Source organism: Cucurbita pepo, chromosome LG11, assembly GCF_002806865.2.
Source record: "Cucurbita pepo subsp. pepo cultivar mu-cu-16 chromosome LG11, ASM280686v2, whole genome shotgun sequence".
In the NCBI taxonomy this organism is placed as follows: domain Eukaryota; kingdom Viridiplantae; phylum Streptophyta; class Magnoliopsida; order Cucurbitales; family Cucurbitaceae; genus Cucurbita; species Cucurbita pepo.
This window is the reverse complement of record NC_036648.1, coordinates 5,743,901-5,753,135: the sequence shown is the minus strand read 5'-3', so window position 1 is coordinate 5,753,135 and position 9,235 is coordinate 5,743,901. Positions and strand designations below refer to the sequence as shown.

At 36.0% G+C, this 9,235-nt stretch overlaps 2 long non-coding RNA genes across 3 annotated transcripts in view; both read right to left on the bottom strand.

Moving 5' to 3' along the window:
• Positions 1-6,057: 6,057 nt before the first annotated feature.
• On the bottom strand, positions 6,058-7,007 carry LOC111806200. Of its 2 annotated transcripts, none has more exons than XR_002816755.1 (3): positions 6,833-7,007; positions 6,248-6,307; positions 6,058-6,112 (listed from the first exon to the last, which is right to left on the bottom strand). It is a non-coding gene; the product is annotated as an uncharacterized LOC111806200 (long non-coding RNA). The 2 variants fall into 2 exon arrangements; XR_002816754.1 differs by having other exon boundaries at positions 6,878-7,007.
• A 1,785-nt stretch (positions 7,008-8,792) lies between these two features.
• LOC111804916 overlaps positions 8,793-9,235 on the bottom strand; it is a 670-nt gene continuing 227 nt past the window's right edge. The window contains exon 2 of the long non-coding RNA XR_002816588.1: positions 8,793-9,040. This is a non-coding gene — a long non-coding RNA (uncharacterized LOC111804916). The remainder of the gene's footprint in view (positions 9,041-9,235) is intronic.

Sequence of the window (9,235 nt, the reverse complement as noted above, 5' to 3'; positions counted from 1 at the left end):
AATCTTTTGACAATTATAACACTTCACCTTCCGATATTCTGAGGCCTAGTGGCATAGGCCTTGACAATTGTAGCATCTTACCTTGCTCTTGTCAACCTTCTTCTCTTGATGAAACGAGTCGTTTCCACGTCCATGACCTCTCCCTCTCTAGCGACCACTGCGACCTCGCCCTCGGCTATGGCCTCCATTGTCGCTACATTTTTTCTCTTTCCATTTTCCTCGAGTCAATAGGACATGCTCAGCATTCTCTTTGTTGCCACCAATCTGTTCCTTGTATGCTTTAAGACGACCGATGACTTCCTCCATGGTCATCACCTTTAAATTGGCAAATTGCTCTATTGCCGATGCGATATGAAGAAACTTAGGAGGTACTGAGCAGAGAAATTTTTTCACCAAGTATGCCTCTTCAAATTTGTCTCCAAAAGTACGTATTTTATTAACGACTTCTGTCAACCTTGCTGCATAATCATCAATAGTCTCGGACTTCTTCATATTCATAATTTCAAACTCAATCTTTAGAGTTTGGATCTTTGCCTCATTTACACGTTCAGCACCGACATGAATAGTTTTTAACGTCTGCCATGCTTCTTTTGCTGTCTCTTTCTCTACTAACAAAAATAACATCTCCTCAGGGATTGCTTGATAGATAGCTACTAAGGCCATTTGATCCTTCCTTTCATCAAGACTATCCAAAGACTCAGTTGATTCGATTGCGTCCCACACCCCTTGAGCACTCAAATAGACCTTCATCTTCATAGCCCATGCTGAGTAGTTGGTTCGATAACGTCGAGTATTGGAGTGATATCAGACCTTCCTTTGTTGCAGACTTCGACGACTCTCCTCTCTCTCCAGTGTTGTTATTATTTCTCGGCATGATCTTTGGCATGTAACCACGCTCTGATACCAATTGTCAGAAACACTCATACAAGAAAGAGACAACACTCAGAAAAAATAAGCAAAACCAACTTCATTATCTTCTTCAACTTGTTGCACTGTACATATGTAGACAGAAAAACTAAATAACTGCTAATAACGTACAATAACTTCCCAGCAACAACTGCTAATAACTTCCCTTGCTATTAGCCACAAATACTAAAAATGTAATAAAAGATTAAACAAATTAACACCTTTTGCTTTTGTCTTCGAGCTTCGTTCTTTGTTGGTTTGGTATGTGAGCATAAGCCACACTACCAAACACCTTAAGTTGAGAAATTGTAGGCTTTTGTTCGCTCCAAATCTCTTGTGGTGTTTGATCATCTAACTTCACATGTGGACATCGATTCTGTACGTAGATGGCGCATTGCACGTCTTCTGCCCAAAATTCCTTCGGCATCCTTTTACTCTTAAGCATTGAGCGAACCATGTCGAGAATGGTCCGGTTCTTTCTCTCAGTCACACCATTTTGTTGAGGGGTGTACGGTGCGGTTAGAAATCGCCTTATGCCTTGCTCTTCGCAGTACTCCATGAAAGCCATCGAAGTATACTCGCCATCTCTATCAGATCGTACAGCTTTGATGTGTCTACCAGTTTCCTTCTCCACCATTACTTTGAACTTTTTAAACACCTCGAATGCCTCAGATTTTCCTTTCAAAAAATAAGCCAAGTTTTCCGTGAGTAATCATCAATAAAGGAAATAAAATACCTCTTTCTGCTGAAGGACTAGGGGTTAATTGGTCCACATATATCTGTATGGATCAACTCGAGAGGTTGTTTAGTCCAAAATTCAGCCTTCTTTTGAATTGAGGTTCTCGCATGCTTGCTGAGCACGCATTCTTCACAAAATTTTCCTTCAAAGTCCATGTTTGGTAGCCCATGTACCATATTCTTCTTCGCTAACTCCTTTAGGTTGCCATGATGTAGGTGACCAAAATGGAGATGCTAGAATGATGCCTTGTCCTCTACGTCGACTCTCAAATACTTTTCTCGTATGCTTCTTAAGTTCAATTTGTACATTCGATTTCTTCCTATCTCGACTCAAGCAACCAAACGCTCTTTCTTATTCTTCAAGTGTAGCAGACGGTCCTTTAGGAATATCGAGTAACCTTTCTCTGTGAGTTGCCCCATACTCAATATGTTGATCTTGAGATCTGGTATGTAATAGATGTTAGAAATCACGACTCTACACAATGGTATGATATTGTTCACTTTGAGCATAAGCTCTCATGGCTTTGCTTTGGGCTTCCCCAAAAGGCCTCATACCAATGGAGATGGTATTCCTCGCTTATAAACAAACCCATGATCTTCCACTAAATTAACCAATGTGGGACTCACTCCCAATAATCCTCAACAATAGACATCTTGGATTGACCCCATCACACCATCCTTTTGCAAGAAGTGTATCGTACCTCGATCTTTTACCTCCACCTTCAACGCATCTCCAAATGACACATGATCATCTTCAATCTTTTGCATTTCTTTGAATAGGTGCTCGTGACCGCACATATGGTTGCTTGCCCCTGAGTCGAGATACAACAGAGTGTCGTTATTGATGTTCTCTTCATCTTGAGCCATCAAGAGAAGACCTTCATCTATTACGTCTTCTACGGTTAGGTTGGTTGTTCCTTCCATCCTTTTTTCGGCTCGACATGCTTTTGCAACGTGCCCCATTCTGCCACAATTGTAACATTTTTCAGAGTTACAATCATTCGCGTAATGACCATATTTTTTACATTTATAGCACTAAATGTTTGATCGGCCACCTCTTCCTTAAGTGCGTCCTCTTCCACGCCAATTTGCTTGACTCGACAGTCTCTTCTCCTGGTAGTTTTCTTCGTAAGTGTTACCTTGACCACCTCGATCATTCCTGGACTTCCACGACCTCTACCTCGAAAATGTTGAGAGTAGAGTGCCTTTTCATCCTTTATCGATGCCTTCGTCTGAAGCGCTTGATCGAGTGGCTCCTCCTTCTTTTTCTTGCGTTGCTCGTGTGCCTCGAGAGAACTGGCAAGCTCATCAACTGTGAACTTCGTTAGGTCCTTCGACTCTTCTATTGCACATATGAGATTCTCGAAGTTGTCTGTTAACTACCTCAAGATTTTCTCCACAACCCACGTCTCGGGTAACATTTCTTCTTTTCGATTTAGTTAATTTGCCACGGTCTGTACGCGTGTAATATAGTCAAATACATTTTCTGACTCCTTCATCTTCATGCTCTCCAACTCGCCACGCAGAGTCTGGAGACGCACCTACTTGACTTAGTCGGTTTCTTTCAACACCTTTTCTAGAGTGTCCCACGCTTCTTTTGAAGTAGTTGCCCTTGCAATCTTCTCAAAGTTCGACTCGTCAACAGCTCGGAACAACATGTATAGTGCTGCTTTATCCTTTGATCGTAATTCCTTTAGCGCCTTGTTTTGCGCTGCCGTATAACCCGTGGTATTCTTCAGTTCATCGAAACCTTCTTCGACCACCTCCCATGTGTCTTGTGAACCGAGAAGAGCTTTCATTTGGATGCTCTAATTCTTGTAGTTTGTCTTCGTCAATCGTGGTAGCAGCATTTGTCCCATCATGTTCGCCATCGGCTCTGATACCAATTTGTTGAAATTAAAAGCCGCTCTGATACCAATTTGTAGAAAATAAATTTGCTCTGATACTGACTTGTAGAAAATGGACGCTCGCTCTGAAACTAACTCGTTTAGATAACTCTCACGAAACTGTGAAGGGGTGTCGAGAGGGGAGAGACAAGGAGACAAAGAATTCTCAAAAGCCTTCTCTATTACACTTTCTGTACTGCAACCTTTTTTGCTCTGCTTGCTCTTGCTCTACCTGCTCTAATATTACACTGAGAAGTAAAGCTTATTTATAAGTTTTCCTAATGCTAAAAATGGTCATAACTATCGCACGTTTTCTCCCGTTTACTACTTCCTATAACACCACAATATACACTTAGCGTCCTTTCATGATGTAACCCAACCAACCTTATGTCTAACTATAAGGTAAGTTCCTCTCATGATCTGTGTTTAATAATTAAGAGTTACACTGACCTCAGATGCCTAAAATAATGGCGGGAACGGCCCCAGAAGGATTGAAAACCTAGGAATCAGTATATTATTTGTATACCAAGCCATTAAGCCGAGCCATCAAGCCACACCGCCGAGCCGAGCCAAGCCGCGTAGCTGAAACACTGAGCCGACAAGCCGAGAGGGTCCCTGGTGGTGCACTACTCCTGGATGCAGGCTGGTATCGCTGGTCTTGGGCTGGAATGGATACGCGGGCCAAAGTCAATGTCTGACGCCGACTATAAGGCGCGGGCTGCAACAATGGGCCGCACGTTGGCTGAGAAAGCTCGCGGGTACCTGAAGAACCCGATCCGCGACCCACTGCTTTGTCTTCCTCACCCGAGAATCTCGATGAACCCTAATCGCAGAGTTCGACTACCGTTGCCGATGAGACCACCGCCTTCCGTCCATCCTTGGCGGTGCGTTTGTCCCACTTGTTACGAAGTACCCTGGCGTCGGTTTGCTCCTACCTAAGGACTCACAGAAATCTGAAGTCTCGCGACGTTTTCGATTCCTCACCTAAACCTTTCGGCTCCTCCCTCACAGGTACGACAATGACTCGAAAGGAAAAGACGGCTACTAAGGTACCTAGGATTTAATAGGGGGACTCAAGGAATTAATACGCCATTGTTGGCAAGGCATGCCTCACCGAAAATCTCACGATTTCCGGCGAGATTTAAGGCGTTTTTTTTTTTTTTTTTTAGCATTTTTGAAACCCTTATCCTTTGTTTCTAATGTTTTTGAGACTAGCCCTTAGGGCGTGTGCTGGAAGCACTATAATTTAGTTATGCAATCATATCTTATACTTTATGAGTGTTTTGTTGACTAGAATAGAATAACATTACATGACAATCGTGAGAGCATTCAAGTTCATATTCAGGTTCATATTCACCTTCAGTTACTCTATTCTTGTCATAGTTCTCATAAACATGCTTTCAAAGGAATTCAAAAATCTATTAATCAACTATTTTTTAGGGTATTTTAGTCTTTTGGCACGTAAATCTCTAACATGCAAATCGTAATATTCGGGTCATACATACTCTCAACTTTATAGATAATCATGCTCAATATTTAGCATATTTAGGTATTCTTACAAATATTATTGGAAATTTTTTTGACAAGACTACTTGTCATATCGCTCGTGTTTATTTTAATATAGTTTTTTCCTCTCGACTGCTCCAAATCACTCAAAACTATTCAAATGTATCCTAAATCAAGTTAAAATAGGAATATCATTCAAATTGGATAGAAAAATTGATATAACAAAAGTCAAAGGAGGAAAAAGTTACTCCCCAAGCACGGTTGAGGAGTGTATTACATGCATAACCACGTGTAGACATACACATGTTAACCCTAGAAATTCGCCCCATGAGCGTGCATTCGAGGTCCAATCAAAATGTTTCATTCGAGCTACACAAACATTGAAATCGACTTTGATTTTATTTAGAATTAAACAAAACTGAAAGTTAAAGAAACTTATATTGAAGGAATAAAACGAAAGGTTTGAAGAGAATTTGGCTAAAAATAAGAATTTATTATCAAATAGTATATTTTAATATCTAATAGGTTAAGATATAATATCTTATTTAAATCATATTTAAATATCTCAACATTTTATATATTTAACTAATTTTTATCTCTTTCAAATTTCAAATATATATTATTTTTTGTATCCATATATATTAATTATTGTATCCACATATATTAATTATTTTAATATTTATTACGATAAATATATTTTCCACATTTTATATTTAATCCATTTAATATATTAAATATTAATGGAACCCATTTAATTAAATATACATTTTTTCTTTAAATTTAATATATTTTATGTATTAAATATTAATTTACACCCTCCAAATTAACTCTAATTTCTCTAAACCCTTAAATTAAATATAATTTTATATTTATATTTAACATATTTAACTTGAATGTTTTTCTATTTATTTTATCCAGTAAATTCTCTCAATTCTCTCAATGTTACTGTGAACTTGATACAAATTTTATGACGTAATAAGCTTTCATAATACAAAATTAATTAATTAAACTCTTTAATTAATAAATGTTCATCTCAGCTGAGTTCTTTATTTGATCCTGGCACAACCTGATTGAGACTGAAAAACACAAAAAAAAAAAAATAACTAAAATAAAAATAAAAACCCGATAAAATTTAAATGGAAACAAACACAATTATTGTTTTATAAGACAAAAGACTAAAACACAAAGACAAATTGTCACTCCATAACAACCCTCTCAATGACAGCATATCTTTCCAGTGCTCCTCCACCTCAATTCCCATCTTGTGAATCCTTGTAAAAGAAAGAAGAAAGGGATGAGTATATATATATATATATATATATATATACTCAATAAACAACCTACTTATAATCTATCATCGCATTCTTAAACTAGTATGTATCTACAGACTTTACTTTAGGCTTTAGGAACCCGTAAAATGAAAACAATATATTTTAAAGTTACTCAAATATATGCATAATCTATGAACGTTGAATACAATATGTTTTTTTTTTTTTTTTTTTTTTTTTTTNAACCTAAATGTATGAATAAATCATAATCAATGAAACTATCATAAGTCATATTCTTAAAATAACAAAACTTATGACGGTCTGTACAAAAAAAGTGTATTGGTTTAAATTTATCTCTAATTTAATGACTAAAAAAACCATGCAATTGAATTCCGACTTCAAAATTTCAGTCAACTCAACAACTCAAACACAAATTTATTAAACTCAGACTTCATAATCCAATTTAGACACTGACTTTCTAAACTTCGACGTTCAACTCAACCGTAACTCAACACCCTAAACACTAACTTCTTAATCTTGAACGCCTCAAACACCAATCTACTAACTCCTCACTTTATAACCCAACTGAACGCTTGAAAGCTCCTTAAAAACGTTACGAAGGGAGACCGGGGGTTCCCCCAAACACTTCAGTAAGAATTTCGAATCGGTAGACAATTGATTCTGAAGTGCTTGGAAGGGAACCCTAGAATACGCCCATTCATCCTCTTCAATCTCTACATACATATATGATTTCCACAAACCCTTCCTATTTATAGGGCACCCTACCACTACACTACACTACACTGCCCCCTCTCCATTTGAACCAAGACACAATGTTGGGATATATGCAATTCATTCGTATAAGAGAATCCTTTTGGCATCCCTTTTTCTTATCTTTTCTTTTTCCCATCTAATTTTAGATTCAATAATTTTAATAAATCTTAACTTTAGTTTATGTTGTCATTTTTTTTTTAATATAAAACGGTAGTTCATATTATCATTCCCTTATTGTTAGATGAACACGACTCTCCACAATGGTATAATATTGTTCACTTTGAGCATAAGCTATCATGACTTTACTTTTCGGCTTTCTAAAAGGCTTATTGTTAGATGAACACGACTCTCCACAATGGTATAATATTGTTCGAGCATAAGCTATCATGACTTTACTTTTCGGCTTCCTAAAAGGCAGATCCATGATGATTTCTTAAATTAACCTAATCTTTTATTATAAACCTAGTGGAATTTTCATCCAACAAATATAAAATAACTATTTATAAAATAAGATTCTTAAGCTATTATATACTTTTCATTCAAATTTATTATATTTTATAACTTTATTAAATACCTCACCACTACGCCACATTCAAACTCAAAAAATCAAACCCTAACAAAATTGAATTTTTTATTTCTCCAATTTTCCATTTGGTTCCATTCTTAAAATTTATTAAAATTTAAATAATACGAGGCTTGATTATTGTTAATACAAGGTTTCAAAACAAATTTAATTATGAAGTAAAATTAAAATTTATAATAATTTTTTAAATAATAAATTTAATTTGGAGCAACGTCATTTGGTTAGGTTGAAACTGTCTAATCCGAATAATTTATCTATCGAGACTGTGTTGCATGTTGACATGAGACTAAGAATGCAGAGTATTGGAACTGAAAAACCATCGTATGCTCGTTCTATTTAAGTCGATAAAAACATTCATGAATTTATAGTGTTCGATGGATCGCAACTGACATATAAACTTGAGTCGTATGTGATTGTTAATAAAAGGTATTCCGGGAGAATAAGATGAAATAATATTACCTAACTTTTATAAGGACAATTACTCTCTTGCAATACTAAGGAAGCCCTAATCATTTACAAGTTAGAACAACTCTTAATCATAACATCAAGAACAAATGTATAAGTAAAGAAAAAAAAGTAAATCAATGATCGTTACAATACATTTTCTACGCAGTCGTTGGAAAATGCGACTGCGTGTAATTTTCTTTTTCTTTTTTTAAACTGACCGTTACAAGATTACTCCACCATAGATTTAGAGTTGCACTCTTATGTACCTTAGGACAAGTTACGTTCATTGATACAACATTACAAGCAAGTCAATCTTTCACAAGTGGTTCATAATTACTGTTGGATCAAAAGTTCGTTTTACCCCTGTAATTAAATCTTTCACCTTTAAGTACTATTAATCCTCTTATGAACAATTTGTTTATGATCCAGTCATAAACCAAGTCTCTCTTGGACTAATGAGAGGGAGAGGCCCATTGTTCAAGTCATGAAATCAATACTTTCCCACTCATCTACTTTCCTTATATTGAAATGGGTGAATTTTATCTCATGATATTATGTACTCGACGCCCTATTTCGTCAAGTCCCCAAAATAGTAGACATATTGAATCGGCTAAAAGAGTCTTTCTCATGCATGCAAATTTAAGGACAAACCGTCACAAGTAGGAATTCATAACTTACTCAGAATTAAGATAAAAATTGTCATGGACTTAAAACGTTCGTACACATTGCAAACATGGTAAAAATATAATTAGAATAAAAGAAAAACATCCCCTACCAAAGTTAAAAAATGAAAATGCTACTAAACTACTCTAACAATGGAGGTGTTATGTAAGTGTGGAAATATTTAAGGGTACGAAAACTATCTAGCTTGACTTTATTTTATGGTCTCTTCAGTTAGCACCATCGTCTATACATGGGCCCTTGTCCTTCACCTAGAAAAATGATAGATATAAGATGGATAGTTAAAAATACTCAATAAATAAATCAATTGTTGGGGTGGAAAAAAATGTAACCACATGCAGCATGCTTCATAACTTGTAGTGCCTACTCTTCGTAATATTTTTTTTTTTTTTTTTTTTTTTTTTTTTTTTTTTTTTTTTTTTTTTTTTTTTTTTTTTTTTTTTTTT